The 25,445-nt window shown below is 40.4% G+C and overlaps 1 protein-coding gene and 1 long non-coding RNA gene across 9 annotated transcripts in view; one reads left to right on the top strand and one right to left on the bottom strand.

The window, feature by feature from the left end:
* CTNNA2 (catenin alpha 2) overlaps positions 1-25,445 on the bottom strand; it is a 1,322,067-nt gene that overhangs the window by 570,289 nt on the left and 726,333 nt on the right. The window lies entirely within an intron of this gene.
* Positions 17,002-23,765, top strand: LOC108581686. 3 transcript variants are annotated; one of them, XR_002516887.2, is made up of 4 exons: positions 17,002-17,645; positions 18,052-18,117; positions 18,480-21,758; positions 23,046-23,765. It is a non-coding gene; the product is annotated as an uncharacterized LOC108581686 (long non-coding RNA). The 3 variants fall into 3 exon arrangements; XR_004178398.1 differs by having other exon boundaries at positions 17,002-18,653; positions 19,216-21,758; XR_004178397.1 differs by having other exon boundaries at positions 17,002-21,758.

The following is a 25,445-nucleotide window of genomic DNA, read 5'->3' as shown; positions in this document are numbered from 1 at the left end:
ACTAATCTGCGTCCTGGAGCTCCTAGAAGCAGGGCTAGCTCTCCTTCTTCTTGGTATTCCCAGCACGTAACACAAATTACAGCACTTAGTAGGAGCTCCCATGGTATTTATGAAATTTTTTCTCCACAGGGCAGCCAGGTCAGTATAGTCACTACTGCCTGGGTGAGCTTTCTTCTTCACTTGTTAACACTCCACCTACCTCCTTCTACCTCTTTCATATTGCTTTTCCCATTTTGCTTTATCAGGCAGCCATATTGTCTTCCCTTTAAAATCATATGTCAGGTGAGGGCAGAGACTACCTTTTTATTTCAAAGTGTCCTCACAGTACTTTGCATAGGGGAACAATAATCATCTGTTGGAGAGTGAAAGCAGAGAAGTAAGGGGACAATGCATCACGCCAGCTAGCAAATTCACCAGCATCTCACAGTGTCCCAGACACAGGGCAGAGACTAAGTATCTATCTGTTCACTGGAAGAGTAAGTAGACTTTCCACTGTAAACGCTCTCAAAGGTACAGCAAAGCATAGTTTCTTTGCATCAGTGAGGAAATCACCCATGGCAGCAGTTCTTTCAAAGGAGGAATCAAATAAGACTCTAGTTTCTTCTAAAATCTAAAAGGAAACCATGTCATCCCCCTTGCCTGTGTTCAGGACAAAATAAAAGGGAGGGGAGAATAAGACAGGCCTGGAGAATAAGATATGCTTCACAAAACACAGGAGATAAGGGCTGAGCACCAAATGCCCCTGGCAAAATGAAACAAACAAATACACACAAAGCAAAGCAAAAACAAAACAAAACAAAAAAGCAGCACCAGATGGAGCTGGAAGATGTTTGTTACATTTCACAAAGAGCCAGAAGAGGCCAGGCCTCAAATGTCCTATTTTTTCATTCTTACCACCACTACTAGATTACGTTAGTGGTTTGCTACCCAACCTCTGATCACTGGTGACCTCTGCAATCAATACACCGTACAGATGCCTGCGGGGCTGTTTCTAAAGCTTAATGGACACATGCCATCCTCTTGAAATGCTGCATCACATGACCCATGTCCACTTTTCTGCTCCTCGCTGGCCACCATACCCACGATGGCTTTGCAGGAGCTGTTTCCTCTTCCTGGAGCATCCACATCCCCTTCTCTATCTAGTACTCAAATCAAACTTCACCTCCTCTGGGAACCTTCACTGGTCTCCCAGTTAAATGCCCCTCTCCCACACACCCATGGTCCTCCATACTTTCTGTGAAGCTCTGCGTGGCAATCATTTTCAAGCTGGTCCACTTGCCAAAACTGCATACGTTCTGTGGTTACAAAGTCATCTTTGATTTCTGTATGTTAGGCACCTAACACTGGACTTAGCATCTAGTCAGTTTAATAAATGGTTGAATAAATGACTAAGTGCATAAATAAATGTGTCAAATAAACACTGGATAGATTCATATGCTTCTGGATATCTTTACTGTAGGACAAGTGAAATCTTTCCCTACCTTTCATTTTCTGAATTGCTAGTCTTATTGGAATATATTTCATATATACTATATAAAAATATACTATGTTTAGCAAGTTATATAATGTACTTATTTTATGTACCCATTCAGTAAGTCTACACGCTTTGAAAAGTCTACACGCCTTTATAATCACACCCACAACCAGGATATAGAACACATCCATCTTTCCAAAAAGCTCCCTGTGCCCTCTGTCATGAGTGCTCCTCTTGCTTCCAGCTGCCAGTGAGTACTAATCTACCTTCTGTCACTACAGATTAGTTTGGGTATTTTTAAACAATTATATAAGTAAAATAATACAGTATATATTCTTTTGAGGTTGGCCGGTGTAGCTTAGCAAAACGTTGCGATTCATCTGTTTAGTTACATGTATCCGTAGGTTTTGTTTTGCTTTGTTTTGTTTTTGTTTTAATAGAGACAGGGTCTCACTTTGTTGCCCATGCTGCTTTCAAACTCCTGGGCTCAAGCCGTCTTCCTGCCTTGGCCTCCCAAAGTGCTGGGATTAAAGGTGTGGGACACCATGCCTAACCACTAGTTGTTGCTGTTGTTCTAAAAATTGTTGAGTAATATTTCAACTTGTGAATATACTATAATTTATTTCTCCATTCATACTTGTTGAAGTTTTATGTGGTGTTTCCGGTTTGGAGTTATTATGGATAAAGGTGCTACAACAATTAATGTATAATTCATTCTAAAGACATAGTTTTTATTTTACTTTCTTAAAGTGTTATTTACTTTCTTAAAAGTGTTATTGTTGGGTACCATGGTAAATGTATGTTTAACAAAGAAATTGCCAAACTGTTTTCCAAGGAGGTTGTACCATTTTATATTTCTGCCAAAAATATATGAGAGCTAGAGTTGTTCCATATCCTCTCCAGTACTTGGCATTATCAAGCTTTTTAACTTAGTCATGTTAGTGGGTCTCTAACTTTTTTTTTTTTTTTTGAGTTGGAGTCTCACTCTGTCACTCAGACTGGAGTGCAGTGGTGCGATCTCAGCTCACCGCAATCTCCACCTCCCAGGTTCACACCATTCTCCTATCTCAGCCTCCTGAGTAGCTGGGACTACAGGCAACTGCCACCACACCCAGCTAATTCTTTTTTGTGTTTGGGGAGGGGTTTCACTGTGTTCACCAGAATAGTCTCAATCTTCTGGTGGGTCTCTAACTTTTTAAAGCATCTCCTATTTATCTTTTAGCAACTCTGTTTTCTTGTTGTGAGTTCTAGAACATAGAGGGGCTATATATTTGCATTAGGGAGGGAATGTCTACTTGGTTATAAGGCTTGTAAAATTATTTAGCGAGAGGCAGTATGAACAGGATCCAAGTCAGAAGTAATGAGTGAGAGGGGCAAAGTGATATGCAAAGTACAACTCCACAAAGAGCATGATTAAGGTAAAAAAAAAAAAAGGCCAGGTGCAGCAGCTCATGCCTGTAATCCCAGAAATTTGGGAAGCCAAGGCAGGAGGATCCCTTGAGCCCAAGAATGCGAGACCAGCCTGGGCAACATAATGAGATCTCTGTTTTACAAAATAAAAAAAGAAAAACTAGCCAGGCATGGCGGCACATGTCTGGGGTCCCAGCTACTAGGGAGGCCGAAAAGGGAGGATCACTTGAGCCCAGGAGATGGAGACTACAGTGAACCGTGATTGCACCACTGTACTCCAGCCTTAGCAACAGAGTGAGATCTTATCTCAAAAAGAAAAAAAAAATGATGCTGAAAAGTTTGTAGGTAAGTTGAGAAACCTGAAACCTATGCCATCTTAGAAGCCCACCTCCATTCCCTAGACCCAGCACAAGGCTGAACACCAAAGAGGCCTTCAATGAATACTTGTAGATTTCCTTTTTGAGAAGGTGGGGAGGACTTTGTGGCATTGAGGCTTTTTGAAAGGAGGGCTTGATAAATTCTTATCAGGGAGCCAGATACAGTAAGAAAACAGAAAAAGCAGTTGTATTTATTTCTTATGGTCCCAAAGTAGGTCCTTAGCTGGCAGAAGGCAAAGTCCTTAAACTACCTAGCACTCCTTTCCCCATTGTCTCCAGCCATTCAATACACATGCTTTTAACTAGTGATGAGTAAGTATTTCATAGTCAACAAAGTCTTTTAGAGTGATGGCCTAAGACACAGGTGGATTCAGCATATAATAACAATAATTAATTTATAAATATTATTTTATAACAGTTATGTTTTGAGGACGATGTGCTATGCATTTTCCTAAGCAAGTTATACACAGTACATCATTTAACCCTTACACAGTCCTACGAGGTAGACACTATTATTACCTTCATTTTGCAATGAAGGAAAATTACACACTAAGAGAGAATTGAACTGCCAAGAGTGAAATGGTTAGTAAGTTGGAGAGCCCAGAATAGAATTCAGGTACAACTAACTCCAAAACTCTTCCTCTTGACCACTATTTTCTGTGTTGAGATAGTATGTATATCAAAAGCCACTTTGCCCTAACATCTTAGATGGTAAAGAATGGATGGCTTAGGAATATGGGATACAGGTATCTTGATATGGACGATAGAAGAAAAAGCTGAAGTATGTTCAAGTTCCAATACCTACCTCATGGCTTCCTAGGGCAGCCAAAAGCCAAAAGTCAAAAGGCTTCCCATCACACAGGGATAGAAGTGCAAACACCAAAGGAGAAACAAGAGTAACAACAACAAAAAGAAAAAAAACAGTAAGGGAAGGGATATGGACAGGCCTGGTAGAAATGAATCAAAGTCAAATGTTCACCTACACAGTGGTTTTAACCGACTTCCCCAATTGTCAAATTATCTGTATAATCTTTTAGAAACAGCACAGATTTTGAAGATTTCAGATCTAAGTTCAAATATGGTTCAGCCAGGATCTTGAGGAAGTCACTATTTGTAAGGCTTAGTAACCTAATCTAATCTGAACATTGGAGACATATGATTTGCAGTATTATTTGGGGGTGATTCCACTGAATTATGTAGAGAAATGTGTTTTGTAAGTCGTCTGGCATAGACTATTCGAGCCTCATCTTATTTTCTTGCTCCTTATTTCCCCTTAGGTTTAAGTAGCATCTAATACACAAATGGTCACTGAAGGGGAACAGCTCTGAGAATCACTCCTGCAACTGCATTGAGAGTCCAGGACTCAGGTTGTTTGATCAGGTGTTGTTCCTGTAGCATATCTTGCCATGTATAAGCCCTCTATTTTACCCCACACATGCACACAGACACACAATGGGGAAAGTGGGAGTCACACTGTCATTCTGCCACCTTCTCTAGCTCATCCACTCTTTTTGCAAATGAACTTCAGATGTTAAATAGTGTTTTTACTTACATCTTTCAAAATGGGGAAATGCCATTCCTAATACAACTACTGTCTCTTTAAATGTTTTGTGTCATGGTAATTTGTTGCAGATGGGTAACAGGTAGCCAGATGGGGGTCTGTTCTTTACCTCAAAACTAGGATTCTTCGGGGACCCAATATGATGGAGTGTGCTTTGCATAATGGGCTTAGTTGATGAGCACAGTTGTTTTTTGACTAAAACCAATCTACAAGCTTAGGCCATACATCACGTTGCTAAATAAATAAATACTAAATAAATCAGCCCGTAATTAAATATTTTAGAATCTTAATGAAATGCCTTTTTCCTAACATTATTTACAAAAATCATTTGGTGATTCCCCAGCTAAACAGTTGCTTAGTAAAGTCAAGAATCCAAAACAGGTTTGGAAACCAAAAGCCCCGGACTCCATCACTACATACCCATAGGTCAATATTAGAAACACTGAACTATCTGTTAGAAAATATCAGAAATAGGGGATTAGTTAATCATGAGAGAAGCTCATAATGGAACAATATGCAGCCATTAAAAAAGAATGTTTCAGAAGAATCCGTAATGACATTGAAAAATGCTTATTATTGCAAATGTTATAAAACAACATATGTGATATGACCCCAATCCTGTGTGTGTGAGAGAGAGACAGAGGGAGAGAGAGAGAGACAGAGGGGGAGAGAGAGAGAGACAGAGGGAGAGAGAGAGAGACAGAGGGAGAGAGAGAGAGAGAGACAGAGGGGGAGAGAGAGAGAGACAGAGAGAGAGAGAGGGAGAGAGAGATGTTTGTTTTATAAACAAACCAAAGAGGGCCTCTGCACACTGGTACTTGGGTTCCGTATTTCTTCGCCATAGGCTGAGACCCATTAGCCCAAAAGCCTGCTGGCACCAATCTCAAATTTTTACAATCTAATTATTTTAAAGATTGCCCAAATAAGCAGATTTTCAGTAAATTAGAGTCTGCTTGCTTTGCACACTTCACAAATCTGTGCCCAACACCTGTAGCCACAGATAACATAAGCTTTGGGTATAAAGATCTCAAGCTGCTGCCACCCTTCTGAGCACTCAGACACAGAGATCCCCTGCTATGCTGCCCAATGACATCACCTAGATACACAATCTCTGATGATCTCTGTCCTTTTTCCTTTCTGAACTGGGACCTCCACGCTTACCCTCAGGACAGACTTCCACAGCAAGGAACATCTCTGCCTGCAAACCTGTCGAAGTGCCTAACACAGCTTGTGAGTGCTACTGCCACCTTGTGGTCATGTTTTTTTCTTTGATTAGCCCCCAAATCCCTTGAACTCCTTAAAATGTCACCTGGCATCTCTTTCCCCATGAGATGCAGAGAAGATTGGCTGCAGCCTTAGGCCACAAACCCACATTTCTCCAGATATTTTCAGTGCCTACTATTTCATCGTTACTTTTGTAGAAAGCTTCTGGCTTCTACTCACGATAATTGCTTCACTTTGATTGATTCCAATATGAAAACCAGTTTTTTCCCTTAATTTCTGCACGAAAATAGACTCATACATCACACGTGTGACACTGACTTAACAGAAGGGTTGACTCTGAGTTGGGGGATGTTCTACTTGCAACAATGTAAACAATAATGTCAAATGGAACATCCCTCGTTTTCCTTCTTGGAAGTCTTTTTCTGTTACCTACCACCACAGGTTTCTCGGTGGCCCTTGACCCTCCCTATTTCCTTACAGATTCTCTCTCTTCACCATCGCTACTCTGCTCCACCTTCCCTTTTTGCATTGCCCACAATAGTTCACTGATGACATGCATTAGGCGGTTTTAGTTGGAATAGGTGGGACAGGACCAGCACGGCACCTTGAATAGATTTGGAAGGGTGGATGGGAGGAGGGCGAGCTCCCCAGAGGATTTTCTTAGTGGCAGGGCTTTTCAACTTCCAAAGATGGAAATGAAGATACTCTACGTATTTACACTAAGCATGCAGTTTTTGAGAAATATGTGACAGGAGAAACAGAGACAAAATCTTAAACATTAAACAAATAGAAAATAAAAGTGATACAGAGCAGTGGGGTACCCAAGAAGGCCCTTTTCCAAGCTTAAGTGCTACAGAAATCAGGAAGGAGAGTGAGCACCAAGAACCTGGCAAAACTGGAGCAGGGCTTGGAACTTTTGGCAGAGGACATGCTGGGGATTGGGGAGGGAAAAGAGGAGAAAAGGTAGGTGACATTTTAAAGGAGGAATATGATCTGTGCAAAGTACCAAATATGAGATGTCTTGTGGAATTCTGAGTAGCCCAAATTGGAAAACCGGAGGCGAGAAAAGTAGACTAAGAGGGGCAGATGGAGCTAGATTCGGGAGACATTGAGATATCAGGCTAAGAGTTGACACTATTTTTAAAGCCAGCGTTTCTCTAATTGAGAATTTGTGGAGCTCTCAGTGTCTATCTATAGACTCTAGCTTAAGAAGCATTGCCTGACTCTGAAAAGGGTCAAAATCTGCCAATATGTAAGATCCCTTTGCCAAAGCATTTGGAACATTTTCTCCTCTTAATCTGAGTCTTAGTGCCTCCCTCTCGTTCTCTTCCAATAACTTTTCAGGAGATAAACTTTACTATTTTCATTTGCAAGTTTTCCCCAAATCCGAGAATCCCTCTGGTACATCTGCAGCAGAAATTACATGTGGTACCACCTTTGCCATCAAATGTGCCACCACTTCAACAACCATTCCCTAACCCCTGCCGATGAGCTCATCTGTTACCAAGTACTACGTAGAAGGCTGAACAGCATTTTAGAAAAGACTCTGTCCTCCTTCAGTCCTCCCTCCCCTCCCCCGCACTAAGTGCAAGCTGGGAACCAGTTCAGATTTATTGGATGTAAGGGCCTGTAATGACTTATCAGTCTGGGTGAGAGCAGTCTATTACCCTCCAACCATACATCAAGTGGTTTTCATCTCAGGTCCACACACCACCTCAGGGGGCCCACAGCGGGAGTAGAACAGTAAATTCACTCCAGGGTTAAATACAACTTTGTGGTGGGCAACAATGACAGGCAAGGTCTTGATTGAACATGTGAGATGGCAATTTCTGAATGGGTAACCAAATCTATATTTCAAAGTAAAAACTTAGAGAAGCTTTCAAAGGAAAGCATTCAACAGAGCAGGATGCTACAATTGGACAGCATGGATGGGGAAGAGGGATATTTCTGCAAAACTTTGTTGCCATCTCTCCTTCCTTTCTTGCTACAATTCTTCCATTTAATGAGTTTGTCCTCTAGTTTTTTAAAATAATTTTTTTCTTTCTATGATATAATAACAACTAGAATGCAGCACCAATGAGGTAAATATTGAAGTGCAATAGAGCAAGGCTCAGGCTTTGGGATGAAATGATGTGAAACTTTTTGTAATAGGCTGAATAATGACCTTCAAACCTATCAGATCTTAATCCCTGGAGCCTGTAAATGTTAACTGATTTTTAAAAAGAGTCTGTGCAGACATGAGTAAATTAAGGATCTTGAGATAGGGAGATTATTCTGCATTATTTGGTAGGGCCCTAAATATAATCACATATATCTTTATAAGAGGACAGCAGAGAAACAGTTGACACAAACAGACCACAGCAAAGGCAGTGTGACCATGGGCACAGAGACTGGAGTTACTTGGCCAAGGAATGTAGGTAGCCACCAGCAGCTGGAAGAAGAAAGGAGATTTTCCCCTAGAGCCTTCAGAGGGAGTATGAGTCTGCTCACACCTTGATTTTGGCCCAGTGGAACTGATTTCAGACTTTTTTTTTTTTTTGAGACAGGGTCTCACTCTGTTGCCGAGGCTGCAGTGCAGTGGTGAGATCATGGCTCACTGCAGCCTCGACCACCCAGGCTCAAGCGATCCTCCCTCCTGAGCCTCCCAAGTCGTTTGGACTACAAGTACACACCACCACACCCAGCTAATTTTGTTTTATTTTTTTTTATTTTTTGTAGAGATAAGGTCTCACTGTGTTTCTCAGGCTGGTATTAAACTCCTGGGCTCAAGTCATCCTCCTGCCTCAGCTCCCAAAGTACTAGGATTACAGATGTGAGGCCCAATTTGAACTTCTGGAGGCTGAAACTGTGAAAAAATAAATTTCTGTTGCTTTATGTAACCAAGTTTGTGATGATGTGTTATAGCAGCCACAGGAAACTAATACACTTCTTACACACAATCCCCTCATATAGAACATTTTTGGAAACCATCCAGGTAGTATTTCTTCCTGGGCATCATCCTGCTTATTATAGACTAGACTCAAATGCAAAACTACCTTTTCAGGAAAACTGGAGCGCCCACCTCTGCTTTATTGCAAAATTAGTTAGATCAAGTTAGAATCATCTCACCCACTACTGTAAAGGGTTAAATGTGCCTATGGGTGAACAGACTGAGAAGGGAGTTACTGTGTTGGCTGGGCCGATTGATCCAGACTACCCAGGGCAAATTGTAGCACTCATTCACAGTTGGGGTAAGAAAGAATATATCTGGAATATAGAAGATCTCTTAGTTTAGTATTACCATGCCCTGTGATTAAGGTGAATTGAAAACTACAACAACACATTCCAGACAGAAGTACAAATGGCCCAGACCCTTCAGGCATAAAGATTTGGGTCAACCTACCACGTGAAAATGCATGACTGGTTGAGGGGCTTGCTGAAGGCAAAGGGAACAGAATGCATAGCAGAAGAAGGTAGCTATAAATAGCAGCCATGGCCCATTACAGAAAGGAGGACCGTCAGTGACATGAGTATTTCTTTTTTATTAGTTATGAATTTACACACACACACTCACACACACATACACACGTACATATATTAAGCAAATACCTTTATTTTATTTCCTCTCTTATTCCCTTATCATATAACATTATATGTTTTGGCTTTATATAAATATTTAAGTATTATTAATTTCACATCATAGAATTTAAGTTATGGTTTATCAGGAGAAGAGTAAACATCAGTCAAAGATTTTACCTTCTCTTTTGGGGAAGGAATTAGTATGTTTTCAAATGTATGGAGGATAATTGTATCATGTTAGGTGGAATTATAAATTTCTATTATTTTGATTTAGAGATAAAGTATGATTTAAGAAGAAGTGTTTATGAGTACCATGTTGACAAAGGGTAGATTTGCAATGGTTAATTTTATATGTCAACTTCACTGAGTTAAGGGATGCCTAGGTAGCTGGCAAAATGTTATTCCTGCTTGCCTCTGTGACTGTGTTTCTGGAATAGATAAGCATTTGAATTGGTAGTCTGAGTAAAGAAGAACTACGTTTACCAGTGTGCACAGGCATTAAGGCAACTTCTAATATGCTGAGGGTCCATATGGAACACAAAGGTGGAGAAAAGGTGAACTCTCTCTCTTCTCAAGTTGGGACATCTATCTTTTCTGCCCTTGGACATTGGAGTTCCTGCTTTTCAGTTGCCCCCTGCCTTAGGCTTCCCCTATGTGCCTAGTTCTGAAGCCTATCAGGGGATTTTTTGGCCTCCTATATAATAGTGAGCCAAGTCCCATAATAAATCTCCTCTCCTATATCTGTTCATATCCTATTGGTTGTTTCTCTGGAGAATCCTGACTAATGCAGTGTGTTAATGTGTTAAGTCTTTGATCATTCCATCAGGAAAATATAACATATCTTTTCATCCATCCATGGACCATGCATCATGGCTCATTCTACCTGCCACTAGTCAGGGGCATAAGAACAGAGTCTCATACAAAAACATGTGAGATGTCTGTGGTGGTGTTTTGGAAATAACTGTCAAGTTGTTGAGTCCAGGAGTGAGTTCCAAACTGGCCAGTCACTGTTTCTGACTTTTTCCTTTTCCCTACCCTCACTCCCCAACTCTCAAGTTATTAAAAGTTAAAAATGAACAGTCAAAAAAATACATTGTAATTTGGCAATGGCCTCCAATCACATACTTGGGCTTTCAGCATCAAAGGGAACTTGGGCTGTTTTAATAAACATTAAGATGAAAAGCAGTGAGCCAACAAAGCGTGACAGGATTAAAAAAAAAAAATCATCGCAATGTGCAAGGAGTTGCAATTATATTTCCAGTTAAAGAGAGATGGAGGAAGTTCAACTCCATTTTCAGCAATTTGCATGTTTCCCACAAAGAGCTTCGCTCTAGTTAATGGCCAAGATGATAAACAGGAGAAGCATGACCTCCTTGTTACCTAGTGCCACTCCCTGCAGGCTCTCTAAGTACTTCAAAGCACTTAGTGCACTCCATTCTGCTGGTCCTCTTCCAAAAAAACTGGCCTCCAGTACTGTGCTTATAAACAACAGTGTGAGGTTGTGAGGTTGCTCTTTGGCATCCTCAGCCTCTGCCTGCTGGGTCCTTCTCCTGCCTCTCTCCTTCCATCTGCCAGTGCATCTATGCTTTCTTCTCCTCCCCATATCAAAACAAGCGTATTAGTTATTTATCACTGCATGTCAAATTACACTGCAATTTACATGCTTGAAGAAACAACAAATGTTTACTATCTCATTGTTTCTGTGGATCAGAAGTCAGGGAGCAGCTGAGTAGTTGTGGCCTGGGGTCCCTCATCAGGTTGCGGCCAAGATGTCAGTGACAGCTGAAGTCCCCTCGAGGCTTGACTGGAGCTGTAGCATCCACTTCCAAGATGGCTCACTCACATGGTTGGCTGGTTTGTACTTGCTGTTGACAAGAGGCCTTAGGATCTAGACACATGGAAGTCTGCACAGCTTTGCTTGAGTAGCCTTCAAACACGGCATCTAACTGTCCCCAGAGTTAGGGATCCAGAAGAGTAGGGTGAAAGCCATGATGCCTTTTATGACCTAGCCTCCAAAGTCACACTTCTCTTCTTTTATCCTCCTTTTCTATATATTTTGTGTAAAATTTTGAATATCTTCACATTTATTTGTGTAGATAAAGAGAGCAGTGAGGAAGAAATCCATCAGGAATTGTGTTGGAAATAAGCAAACAAAAATAATTTTCCTTAAACAACATTATGGCAATCCACATTTGAAATTCTACATACGTACTTTAGGAAAGATAAAACAAATCAGACCAGGATAATTTCCAGATATGATTTTTGGTGTTATTATTTTCAGTTGACAAATAAAATTATATATGTTTATGGTGTTCAACATGATGTTTCGAAATATGTATACATTGTGGAATGGTTAAATCAAGCTAATTTACATATGCATTATATACATACTTTTCATTTTATCGTGATGCAAACACTTAAAATCTACTTTCTTAGCAATTTTCAAGAATACATTAACTATAGTCACCATGTTGTACACTAGATCTCTTGAACTTATTCCTCCTATATAACTGAAATTTTGTATCCTTTGGCCAACACTTTCCCAATCCCTACGGTAACCATTATTCTATTCTCTGCTTCTATGAGTTCTATTTTTTTAGATTCCACGTATAAGTGAGATCATGCAGTATTTGTCTTTCTATGCCTGGCTTATTTAACTTAACATATTGTCCTCCAGATTCATCCATGTTTTTGCAAATGAAATAATTTCCTTGTTTTTAAAGGCTGAATAGGTTCTATTGTGTATACACCACGTTTTCTTTATCCATCTATTCACTGATGAACACTGAGGTTGATTCCATATTTTGGCTAATGTGAATAAGGCTGCAATGAACATGGAAGTGCAGATATCTTTTCAACATACTGATTTCATTTCCTTTGGATATATAGCTGGTAGTGGCATTGTTGGATCATATGGTAGTTTGATTTTTAATTTGTTGACGTATCTCCATGCTATTTTGCATAATGGCCGCACTAATTTCACTCCCAACAACAGTGTTAAAAGGTTCCCTTTCCTCCACATCCTCATCAACAATTATTTTTCATCTTTTTATTAACAGCCATCCTAACAAGTGTGAGGTGATAGCTCATTGTGATTTTTATTTTCATTTCCCTGATGATTAAAGATGTTGAACATTTTTTTCATGAACCTGTTGGCTATGTGTGTGTTTTCTTTTCAGAAATGTCTACTCAAGTCCTTTGCCCACTTTGTAATTGGGTTATTTGTTTTTTTGCTATTGTTTGCATTTCTTATATATTTTAGGTATTAACCTCTTAACAAATGTAAGACGTTAAGGTGTGAAAATATTTCCTCGCATTTCATAGGTTGTCTCTTCAATCTGTTGCTTGTTTCATCTGCTGTGCCAAAAGTACAGGCAACAATAGCAAAACTAGACAAATGAGGTTACATCACACTAAAATGCTTCTGCACACTTCATTTCTGTAATATCCTTTTGGGTTACACAAGTCAACTCTACTCAGTGTGAGGGTAATTTTAAACGAAAGTCTGGATACCATAAGGCAGGGATCATTGGCGCCTGTCCTGAAGACTGCCTACCACTGTAGTTTTCCCTTAAACTGCAGTAGGAGTACTAGTCACCAAGTCCCTGTAGATAATAGGAACAAGTTTGGGTAAAGACATTCTCTCCTATTCTCATGAAAGAAAAAGTGTCAGTCAATCTTTAAGTTATTTCAGGAAATGGAAAGAGGCAAGCAAGAACTTAGTGAGTATGCATTCTTTAAGTAGCTATCCACTCCAAGGTGGGTAAAGAGAGCTATGGTAGGGTAGCAATACTTTTTTCTAGAATGATGATAATGAAGATGATGATAGTTGATGCTTTGTGAGCTTTTACAATGTACATAATTTTATTTAAATCTACAACAACACTGTGAGGTATGGAGAAGTGAGGTAATTTATATAACAAAGGAAAACAAATAGAAAAGTCAGGCTGGGTGCAGTGGCTCATGCCTGTAATCCCAGCACTTTGGGAGGCCGAGGCAGGCAGATCACAAGGTCAGGAGATTGAGACCACCCTGGCCAACACGGTGAAACTCTGTCTCTACTGAAAATACAAAAATTAGCTAGGTGTGGCGGCACGCACCTGTAATCCCAGCTACTCGGGAGGCTGAGGCAGGAGAATGGTTTGAGCCCGGGAGGCGGAGATTGCAGTGAGCTAAGATTATGCCACTGCACTCCAGCCTAGTGACAGAGCAAGATTCTATCTCAAAAAAAAAAAAAAAAAAAAAGAATGGACAAGTCCAAGAATGGAACCTGAACAGGCAGATACAATGGTCTTTACTGCTAGGATATTGGCTTCCGCCAAAAGCAGTGAACCAGAAGATCCTCATCTGTCCCCCTTACTTAATTTCTTCCCAGGTCCCCAGAGCCACAGTACTTAATTTTTTTTTTCTGACAAGTAATTCAAGGCAGATGACATTAATAGGGCTATAGTTTTCCCTGGGTCTATTCAAAATTATGCACAATTCTCATCACAGTAGCCATAAGCCCATTGATTTCTTACTCAAAACAAAAATTTTTTAAGTAAAATGTTACAAGTTAGCAAAAGGGTTTTTACTTGGAGGATAAACTTGCATTTGCACTAATTTATATATTAAAGTATAAATTCTTCATAAAATCTGATTCTTCAACCATTATCAGACACAATAGTTTACTGATCTAATAGATGTGACAGATTGTTGGCAAAGATGGCCCTGGTAATCCTCCTGTTCCTCTCAATGTGACTTTACCATGCTTCCCATTAAGAGGTAAAGTTCATTTCTCTTCTCCTCAATTCTATACTTAGCCACATGACTTGTTTGGTCAAGTTGACATTAGAAAACATAGTATAAACGGAGGCTTGGAAAGTGCTTGCACATTGGGGCATGCCTTTTCTTCCTGTTGGAAATATTGAGACCATCCCATAAAGAAGTCCAAGCGAGCCTAGTGACCACATGAAGGAGAAATGATGTGCCATTGACCAACAGCCTGGTACCTAACAGTCACGAGACTAGGCCAACTTTAACCATCCAGCCCCAGCTGAGCCACCAGCTACTTGGAGCTTCAAGAGCAAGCTCAGGCAATACCAGTGAAAGAACCGTTCAGCTGAATGCAGCTCCAATTGCCAACCCACAATAAAACATGAGCTAATATATGCCTGTTATTTGAGCATAAAGTGCTAATTAATGCAGTCAGGCTAAAAGATGGTCCTGTAGTGTTTCTCAAAGTGTGTGGTTCACTGATCAGACCACCTCTAACAGAATCATCTGGGGCCTTGTCAAAGAGGCAAATTCCCGAGATACTCCTCAGAGAAATAAAGTCAGAAATCAGCATCATGGCCAGGAATCCATCATTTTAAACAAGTTACCAGATGACTATTCTGCACATGAACACTGGATAACCCAGCCCTCACATTCTACTGAAGGCTTCAGTGAGCATGTCTGCTTAGAATGAGGAAGGCTGCATGGAAGACTGGCCAGCAAGGATTTGAGTACTAAAACAACTATAACTTTGTTTTGTTTTGTTTTCTTCTCTCTCTCCCTCTCCTCTTTTCCCCTCCTCCAATCCCATATTTTCATTATTGCTTTTTGTTTTCAATAATCTGAACATCTTTCTCTTTATTTTATTTTCAGTTTATATACTGGTGTGACAGACTACAGCCTTGGTAGTGTAGCCGAGACTACAGAACGATCCCCAGGGAGCCATCAGAAAAGATCCATATCAAATAACTAGGGGTGGGTAGAGTGTGAATTCTTATACTTTGGAAATCATAAAATGCTAAATAGTCTATTATCCTGGGATGGAAACAGCAGGTGTTACAAATATAAATTCAGTGTTAAAGCTCAAGAGAAACAGGAATAAAACAGGCTGGAATGAATGTTCAGGTTTATCAATGCTGTAAGATACACATTGTCATGATACGCATCTAATTAATAGTTTGTATGTTTCTCTAAGGAGTATCAGAAAAGTTTCAAGGGTGCAAGTATTCCAGCTTTCTACTCCTCTGATGCCTTCAAGGCAAATACTGTTAATCAGGTATAGTCCTAACTGTAGACACTCACTTGAGGGGTGCCTAAACAGGTACTACAATACAAAAAACAAATTCTCCTTTGTAGAATTTGTCTGCCAGGGATTTCTAAACATTGTGAGATTTTTCTTCTTTTTTTTTTACATTTCATAAATGTTTTTGAGAATCTATTACATTTCAAGACCATTGAACAGTGAAGATAGGGAAACAGTCCTTATGCTCAAAGCATTTACAATCTTATTGGAAAACAATGGGATTGACAGCTACAAGGCAATATGGAAAACGTTGAACTGGTGGCATGTGAAGTTGCCTAGAGAATAAGAGAGAGAGAGAGAGAGAGAGAGAGAGAGAAGAAAAGGGGAAGGGAGGAAAGGGCAGGAAGGGAGCAAAAGGGAGAAGAGGAGGTTTCACAGGCATCATAATGCCTGGACTTTGTTTTAAGGAAGGATGTGTAGGCATCTTCCGAAAAAGAAAAAAATACAAAGGCAAGAGAGAATGTGGCTTACTTGAAGAAGTTTAAGTATTTGAGTATACCTTTAAGATCACAGTGCTTTGGCAGGGCGCGGGCGTGGTGGCTCATGCCTGTAATCCCTGCATTTTGGGAGGCCGAGGCGGGTGGATCACGAGGTCAGGAGATCGAGACCATCCTGGATAACATAGTGAAACCCGTCTCTACTAAAAATACAAAACAATTAACCAGGTGTGGTGGCCGCCGCCTGTAGTCCCAGTTACTCCGGAGGCTGAGGCAGGAGAATGGCGTGAATCCAGGAGGCGGAGCTTGCAGTGAACCAAGATTGCCCCACTGTACTCCAGCCTGGGCAACAAGAGCAAGACTCCAAGACTTAAAAAAAAAAAGAAAGAAAAAAAAAAAAAAATCACAGTGCTTCAGGGAAAAGGAAATGCTGAAAGCAAGGTCCAGTCTACAAAGATTCTTACGTATATTGCTAACAATTTTGATCCCATATCCTCTAAATGACAGGGAGAATAAAAGAATTAAGTTAGTCCTTTGAGTTATCAATGCTCTTATTAAAATGTAAGTGTATCACCCAGGAGCATTATTGCAATGTCAGCTCAATAGAACCTGTTAATGCCTTTGCAAAGACTGGCTAAATTGTCACTTCAAGAAGCCAAACACAGGGCAAAAAGGTGACACTAAGTTGTACATTTTAAAATGGCTAAAGTGGTGAATTATACCACAAATGAATTTTACCTTAATAAAAGGAAGAGACTACTTATTAGTAATTATAAATGAGGACGGAAAGGGCAGAAAATAAGATTACTTCGAGAAAGTTTCAAATGCAATTTTCCAACATTAAACTTGGAGAAATTTGAAAATATTCCAGAAGAAACACTAGCATTTTTTTTCTTTTTGAGAATGACAATAGTTAAAAGGACCATTGTGAAGCTGAAGACAATATTCATCACTGTTCATTTCCTCCGAACCCGAGCTGATGCTTATCGTGAAAGCCTCAAAGCTACAGTGGCAATGTCAGCTTTTTCCTGGGTTCCTTTGTAAGCTGCACAGAACTGAAATGCAGGCAGGCTGAAAGTCTCTCATTTACATCGTTCTATTCTGAAGCAATCAGGAAATGTTCATTGGGATTTCAAGCCTTCTTTCTACATTTTTTTACTTTACTTTGAGTAGTTTGCCCCCATGCCAATCAAATTCTTTATGCTTTTAGCCTCTAAATGTTACTTTATTGATTCATTCATTTATTCACGCATTCCCTCATTCACTCATCCATAAAATACATTAAGTGTTTACAGAGTGGAGGCCACATCCAAGGCATGGAAAACATGATTTTCTATCCTCATAGAACTCTCAGTGTATTGTAAGAGACAAATTTAAATATCTGCAGTACCATTTGGTAAAATGTAATAATAGATGCATATATACATATATATTTGAACAAAAAAGGAAGTATTCAACTTTATGGACTTGGACAGGGGCAGATACGAGTGGAACACAGCACAGAGAAAGACCATGGAAGCCGAAGCTTTTCATTTGTCCCTTGATGGTGAGTTAACTAGACTTTTGTTTATGTATTTTGTGTTCTGGGGGTTTGTTTAGTAATATTATGCCCTTTTACTTTTAAATGACTTAATTAAATCTTACAATGTTACTTGCTCATTGTAGAATGTTTAAAACAAACAGAAAACTGAAACAAAATTCTAGAGAGATGCACAATCTGTGTTCTATTTTAGGAATAGTTCTTCCTGAAAAGATTATTTTTTTCTTTTTGTCTCATTCTCTTTTGTCATTATATTCTTACATAATCAGGAACATAATGCATGCACAGTTTTGCCTCTTGTTTTTGTATTTACTTCATTAACTTGAACATTTTTCTGTCATTAATATTCTTAAGACATAATTTAAAAATTTTAATGATTTCATATTTTTTCCTACATTTGCCTTGTCTTTAGGTTACCTGGGAAACATACTCTGAAATGGAGGTTTACATGCTGGGGAGAACGCTTTGATTGCTGCCTGTAAGGAAGCAAGACAGGAAGGGTTGGGCAGAGGGAGAGCTTGGGATGTGGTGCAGTTGCAATGGAGGCTTCAGGCCATTCCAGGGGGTAGTTCTCAGCTAGGGTAGCCCTTTGGAGTTGTGCTAGCCTCTGTACCCTTGCATGAACTGGCCACTGGATGGGGGTGCATATAACCTTGGGCAAAGCAGCTTCCTTCAACCCACGGCTATAAGAGCAGAGGGCCTCAGCTGTGAACAGTCAGTGGCCAATACTCCTGACAGCTGGTCGGTGAGTGCCTTGCCCCTAAAAGGGAGAAATGGATGGCAAACCACAGTATGTACCACGTAATTCATGTATCCACTGTCTTCTTGTTGGACATTTAGGATGTGTTTGGAAGGATGAAAAGGAAGGAAAGAAGAAAGAGCATTCCAGGTCAATAGAACTGTAAGAACAAGGTCCAGGTACATAAAAAGAAAAAAGAGAGAAAACAATATACAACTCCTCATAGCAGAGGGAGAAGATGACAATCACACAGTGATAAGAGATGCTGGGGAGAGGTAGGCATGCGAGGAGCCAGGTCATGGGGCTTGGGGTTTATATGGTAAGAAATAGGAGATATTGAACGGTTTTGCCTTGTTTGCATCAGAAGGGTATTGAGAGCAGCTGCTTCTGCTCCAAGGCACGCCATTATCTTTCAGTTCTGGGCTGGGAGGCCTAGAGATGGCAAAGTTGCTACCAGATCTGCTGCCACCTCAGTCACAATTTGCAGGAGACTCTCCAGCTGTGTCTGCCTTTAGCCGTCTATGGTGAGAGCCCAGTTCAATACAGACAGCCTCCAGGCCTTGACTCAGCTCTCATCCAAATGTCTTATAAGGGTGGTTTCTGCAGAGGTATAGTAGTTCAGTTAGCCTCTGGGAGGGGGACTATGCAGTGAAGTCAAGGGTGAGGCTACCAGACAGAAGCAAGTACACACTGTGCTCTGACTGGAAGCCAAGCATCCTTGGCATGACACTTCCTTGCTCATTCTTAGACTCTGTGAGATCGAGAAATCCTGGTCTAGAGAGACAAAATAGCAAATTTTATTCAGCACCTAAATAGTTTAATCCTTTTCCCTAATAGGTGAATCGATTGATTGACTGATTGATTTTTGGAATGGGAAGAGCTGAGCTGATACTAGGTGGTAGGAATCAGTCATGGTGCGAATTTGTTCCTGAATGCCAAGCAAGGCCAGTTTAATGGCGACACATGGTTATGGCTGCTGTGAATTAATAAAGATCTTGGCCTTAAGGCCAGAAATTCCCATTGTTTAAGTGTGTCAGGTTTTATTAATCCAGTAGCTCTGTGGTGATTGAGAGCAGAGTGGGGCGGGCAAGAGAGCAAGTGTGTTGCCATGGTTACAAGAAGAGAAGCAAGGTGCGTGGGTGCCGCCACCGTCTTGACTCCAGGAAGTTTATTTAGCGATAGGCTCACATGCTGATGGGGAGAAATGGCTTTGAATCTCTCAGAATCATTATGGAATCAGTGATCTGGACCCACTATCCTAACAGTGTGCTGGTATCCAAGCGACTAAAATATTCCTTGACATGCCTGAAGAATCCGGGAGACTCCAGTGAAGCTGGCAGTTGTGAAGGAAGCAAAATACTAGTGGCTTCGTCAAGGAGGCTAAGATGCTGTTGATTCAAATTCCTCGCAAAGGCAGAGTTTCAATGTGCATTTATTCATTCACAAATATGTACTCTATTGGGCTACAAGTGCCAGACACTGTTCTAGGCGCAGGGTATTGTAAGCACCTCTTTTCACCTGTCATGCCAGGTAAGACAGGTAAGCTCACTGAGTCTGCCCTGCATAAGTCTTGCTGCAATCTGTGATAGGAGTACCCAGTCAGGGCAACTGAACTACATGCCACCAAATAAGGTGTGGGTCAAAAACCATGAGCCCTGGGGTGTATATGTGCTGGGCTAACAGGAATGTATCCCTAAATCCAAGAGTCTACCTTATAACTGCACAAATGCAGTGTCATTGTGATTCTCAGCAGATATTTTAAAAATGTCTTATTAACAATAATTTAGACACATTTTAAAGAATAAGAGCAAAATGCAGAAGAAAAGAAGGAACATTGGTATTATGTCAATTAGGGAGCTGCTTAGTGGATAACTAAAAATTCTTTGCAGATATCATGTAAATTGGGAAGATCAGAAAACTTGGCTGACACACACTTCCTGGTTGGCACATTTATCAGTGTTTTTTGTTATTGTTTTGTTTTGTTTTGTTTTTTTAAACGCAGGAGAAAATGCTTGAGGAAGCATAAGGAAGAATCCCATGAGTGGGCTTTGTGTAGTGCTTAGGAGGGGGTCTGAGGGATTCATTCTACCTCTGTAGTTGTGGTTGCATTTGTGTAATGAAAGAGTTGAGTTGGAAGATCTTCACTTCCAGTTGTAATAGCCTAAGGTTCTGTGGCACTTAAAATAACATCTACCCAAACACCTCCCAAGATCCTACTTCTTTGGCCAAGCACCTGGGTGGTCATTAGTGTGTAGTTAAAAGGTAGGATTGCTTTTACGCCTGTAACACATTTTGCTGGGTTGGCAGGCCCTATGGACTCCGTCAGAACAAAAGTCATTTTAAATGTTTCTCCTTCTCACGTCTCTGTTTGTGGCAAACTCTCAGAAAATAACTGGAAATATCAACATGATACAGCAGAATGTTCATAAAAGGCCCTTGATCAAAAAGGAGGAGTCCTACCATGTGACCAGTTGACAAAACTTTCTACCCCTCAGTTTTCTCTTCTGCAAAATGGGATTAATGAAAACTATGTATCGTCTTTAAACTTTGTAAACTAAAAATAAAAAACTATATGGATATTGCAAGACCAGTATTTTATATGGTATTCCCTAAGTATTCTTCCCCCAAAATAACTCATCTTACAGAATGACAAGAAGACCCAGTATTCGATTACAGCTCTCAAGAGAAACTGCAGAGCAGATGTTGAATACAACAAGGTTACACTTGCAGATGCAGGGAAACAGGGAGAAAATTAAACAGCTGCTTCTGGAGGCCACTCACCATACATACTTATTCTTTACTTTTTAAAAAACAAATGTGTGAATAAATGTCTGTCTAGGAGCTACTGTGGAGTTTTAATTTTTTTTTTTCCTAGCTAGGTTGTTTTTTTGTTCTCACTTTTAGTATGAAAGGTATTGTTTCCTTTTATTTCTTTAAAAGCAAGAGGGGTATCTGCTAGGATAGCAAGAAGATCCTCAGACCATAATGTTTCCATTTTGAGGCTTGTCCCATGAAAGTATCATGGCCCTGTCCAAAACACATAAAACAAATCCAAATGTTTTTGTTAGAGATGTAGCTTTCTCAGGAGTTCAAGTCCAGTTTGAAGTCTTAGTCCTTTCCTTTGCCTGCTCAGGGGAATATGCCAAAGACTGAAATGATCAAGAGACAAAAGAAAGGCTGGGCTCAGAACGTAGGCTGCCTCCTGTCCCCCTTAAATTCTTGTGTTCCCTAACATAGCATCTCAGGACTGCCAGTGAGTGGAAGCCAGAGAGAAAAGAAGGGATGGAAGTACTGGGCCTGGATGCAAAGGGCAAGTGTCATCATCAGAGCTGGATCCTCTGCAGACCCAAGGCCACCCTCAGATATCTGCTCTCAAGAAGGTTCGAGACTTTCTCTTTTAATTGATATTTAGGGCCTAAAAATGTTATTTAAATAACCAAAAGCATACATGTTCCATCTGAATGGTGTATGTCCGAAAGTTAGTTCAGGACAAATTATATGCTATTCTTATTGAACAACAAGTAATTTTATTATCTTGTCCCAATTGGGAAACAATCAGGTATATTCCCAATAGTTTGAATACAGTATCTATTTGGGTGTGGCAGGGGGAGGTCTAATCCTGAATCTACAGAGTTATGTCTCAGTCTTCCTAAAAAAAAGAAAGAAAGAAAAAAAACCACTTTGTATACTTCTTATCCCATGGATTTACTTTTTAAAAGCTTTATGTAAACCTTTGTAAAGTGATTAATATTTAAACAGAATGAGGCCTTACACATATTCTTTGACAAAAATATAAAGAATGAATTTTTTAAACGAGTTAACTCCACTTATTCCAAAAGTGAAGATATGTAAAATGAGATTCTCATACAACTAAACACAAGAGGAAACTTCTCTATGCTTATTGGCCAGGAGGAGACCATGTCACTGAGAAGTGTTAGACTGAGAGCACTGATTCCTACTATACCGTGGAGACTGAGTTTATGATGAAGGTTAAGATTGATATTGCCAGAGTTGGTGAAGTTCCAGGATAAATCATGCACATCAGCTTGGGAAACCTCACTTCATTGTGGGTGGGAGTTCTGATGAGACATTTGCCTTTCCATGTGGGAAGGAGCCCCTGCCTCTTGATACTTTCATAGTACCTTGCATGGCATTTAAACACTTGGCTGATTACAGATGAAACACTTGCACTGGGCAATAAGGCAAAGTAAAATGTATAGGAATAAGGAATGAAGGATGTATGTAAAGGAATGAGGACAGTATATATGGTTTATGGTATGGCAACCAGGAGTTGAGTGTAAGGATCGCTGACGCTTGATCCCCGTCTTTCCCTTACCCCTGCCATATTTACCTAATGCCCACTATGGGCAACGTCTAGGAAATCTTACAACCACAAGATACAGTCCATGCAAAGACTACCAGTAGCACCCTAATATTCATCGTCTCCTTGCTTATCTTTAGTTGGAAAAAAGGTCACCCAGAATAAAGACTCTTTTCTAGCCTTCCTTGCAGCTAAATATTAGGTTGGTGCAAAAGTAATTGTGTAATCACCATGTGACTAAGTTCTGGCCAATGAGATGTAGGCAGAAGGGATGCACGCAATGTCTACAGGGTTTCCTTAGAAGGAGAAGGCATGCCTTTCTCATGCTTTTTCTCTTTCCTGCCAGCAAGAGAAGGCTAGAGACAAAGAAGTCATCTCAACTCATAGAGGAGAAGCCCCATCTTGAAGATGTACGATCCTCATCAGAAATGTGGATTTCTGACGGTTGTGGACTCATAGCAGCTGTGACCCATGCATCCAGACTTCTATGACAATTGAACATGCATTGCCCAGTTGTTTAAATGACTATTATTTTAGATTTTCAGCCATCCACAGCTAAACACAATCTCTGTACTAAACCCTTCCAGATAACTTAAATCTGCACCTGTATTCTCTGGCTTAGATGGTTGAAGTCAGAAGTCAGAAACATGGTTTTGCATGTACACTGGGTTTGGCCAGTTTGGGATGCACTTAGCTCTCTTGAGCTTGGTCAGCTGCACTGACGGCATGCCAGAACACTCACATGGTCTCAAACTTTTGCAAAGGCTATTCTGCATCAGGGGTCACAAACTCAAATGCAGGTGAGAGCAGAGGACCAAGCTTAACCAAGTGGTTAAGACTGGTAAACTGGAGAGCGTACTCTCAGCCTAAACAGGGGTGCAGCTCTGCAGTCCCAGACATGGGCAGCTACACAGCAAGGCAGGTCCTAGAAAGACGAGTCTCCCAGTTTTTAAGAGTCATTGGAAATCTGAATTTTTATATGAAAGTGCTCAATTTTTAAATTTTAGCAACTAAAATAATAATAATAATCAACTTTGTGGGTCCAATAAAATGTGGTTTCAGTCAAGATTTGGCCCACTGGCTACCTATTCTCAACTTCTAGTCATGATTACTGGGGAAGGGAAAGGATTACAAACTGAAGAGTTGAAATGTACATGCTCCCAACACAAGCAAAGTCATTACCATGTAGACAGAATGTAAGCTGTTAGAAATGGAATAGACATGTCAAAAGTGCCTGTAATCCCAGCACTTAGGGAGGCAAAGTTGGGATGATCCTTTGGGGCTAGGAGATCGAGGCCAGCCTGGACAACATAGTGAGACCCCATCTCTTAAAAAAATGAAAAGAAGTAAGCTGAGCATGGTGGTGTGCACCTGTAGTCGCAGCTATTTGAGAGGTGGGACAGAAGGATTCCTTGAGTCCAGGAGTTCGAGGTTGCAGTTCGAACTGGGATCCCACCACTGCACTCCAGCCTGGACCACAGAGTGAGACCTTGTCTCCTTGTCTCAAAAAACAACAATGAAAGAAATGTCAAAAGTACCTAAAATCAGGGTCATAAATTATAAAATATAAGTACAGTTTAATTTAACTTTAGATACTATAAAAATTGCAGCATTCTTCCCACTCACCCCCTCCACTATACTCACCCTATTAAGATGGGAAACTAAAAACTAAGATATTTCAGATGCGCCATGTTGAGGAGAGATTTACAGTACCCCACCTAGCTCACCTCAGAAGCTTCAGTAAAAAGCCACTACTTCCAGATAACAGGTAATCTCTTCTGCTACCAGTACACTTCATCCCTGGCAACAGAAGACTAGGGGTCAGAGCCTCAGTTCCTCCACTTTTGCAAAGTCCTTTTTCTCCCTTCCTAGAACAGCAAGTTCTCTAGTTCCCTCAGCTCCTTGTAATATTAATTACACCTGCTCACTAGTCCTTATGCCTAAGGAATGGAGAGGTGGGACTGTAGACTTGGCTGTCCTCCAGAAACCACATATTCATCCTACCCCTGCCTGGCACCCAACACTCCACCTTTGCAATTAGCCTTGCCATCCTGTTCCTCGAGGCCAAGAAATAATGCCAAAGGCATTAGTGTACAAGAGGCAAATTGCGGCACGGTTGCAGGGTTAAGGAATCACAGTGAGGAATTTTCACTCTATGTACAATTCACTCTGTAACAACTTGGAGCTCCTTGAACTTAAGCTGCTCTCAGAATCACTCCTACATAGTTTTGACCTCCTGGTTTAGGGTCTCTCAGAATTGTGACCAAAGCAAATGCTAACACAAACCTGCTGGAGTTGTTTTTATTTCAATTAAGTGAATGGCTCCCTAGAGGCTTAAAGCTTAACGACCAAACACTTAGGACACAGCCAGCAAGGTCGGGCCCTCAGAATCAATCAAACCCCCATCTGATTGCATAAACTGAGGAGTGGCATACAATGTAAAGAGTGAATAGGCATTTTTTATTTTCTTTATGACTCCGGTTTGCAGCCACAAGGGGGGCAAAACTTTTCAGAGCACTGTTTGCCCACTGTATGGTCCACTTAACTAAACTTATCCCTGTTGTCTTACTTTGTAAAAGGAATACTTGTAAACAAAATGATTTCTGTTTATTGATACCGATTATAATTCAAAATATTTCTTAAGACTTAAAGCATATGTATGAAGATATATGCTTTCATATCTACATACAAATTTGCTAAGAAAAGACAGTTAACCACATTGAAAAAATAAAGATTGGAAAATGTA

Source organism: Papio anubis, chromosome 14, assembly GCF_008728515.1.
Source record: "Papio anubis isolate 15944 chromosome 14, Panubis1.0, whole genome shotgun sequence".
Classification (NCBI taxonomy): Eukaryota; Metazoa; Chordata; class Mammalia; order Primates; family Cercopithecidae; genus Papio; species Papio anubis.
This window is presented reverse-complemented; position numbering and strand designations above follow the sequence as displayed.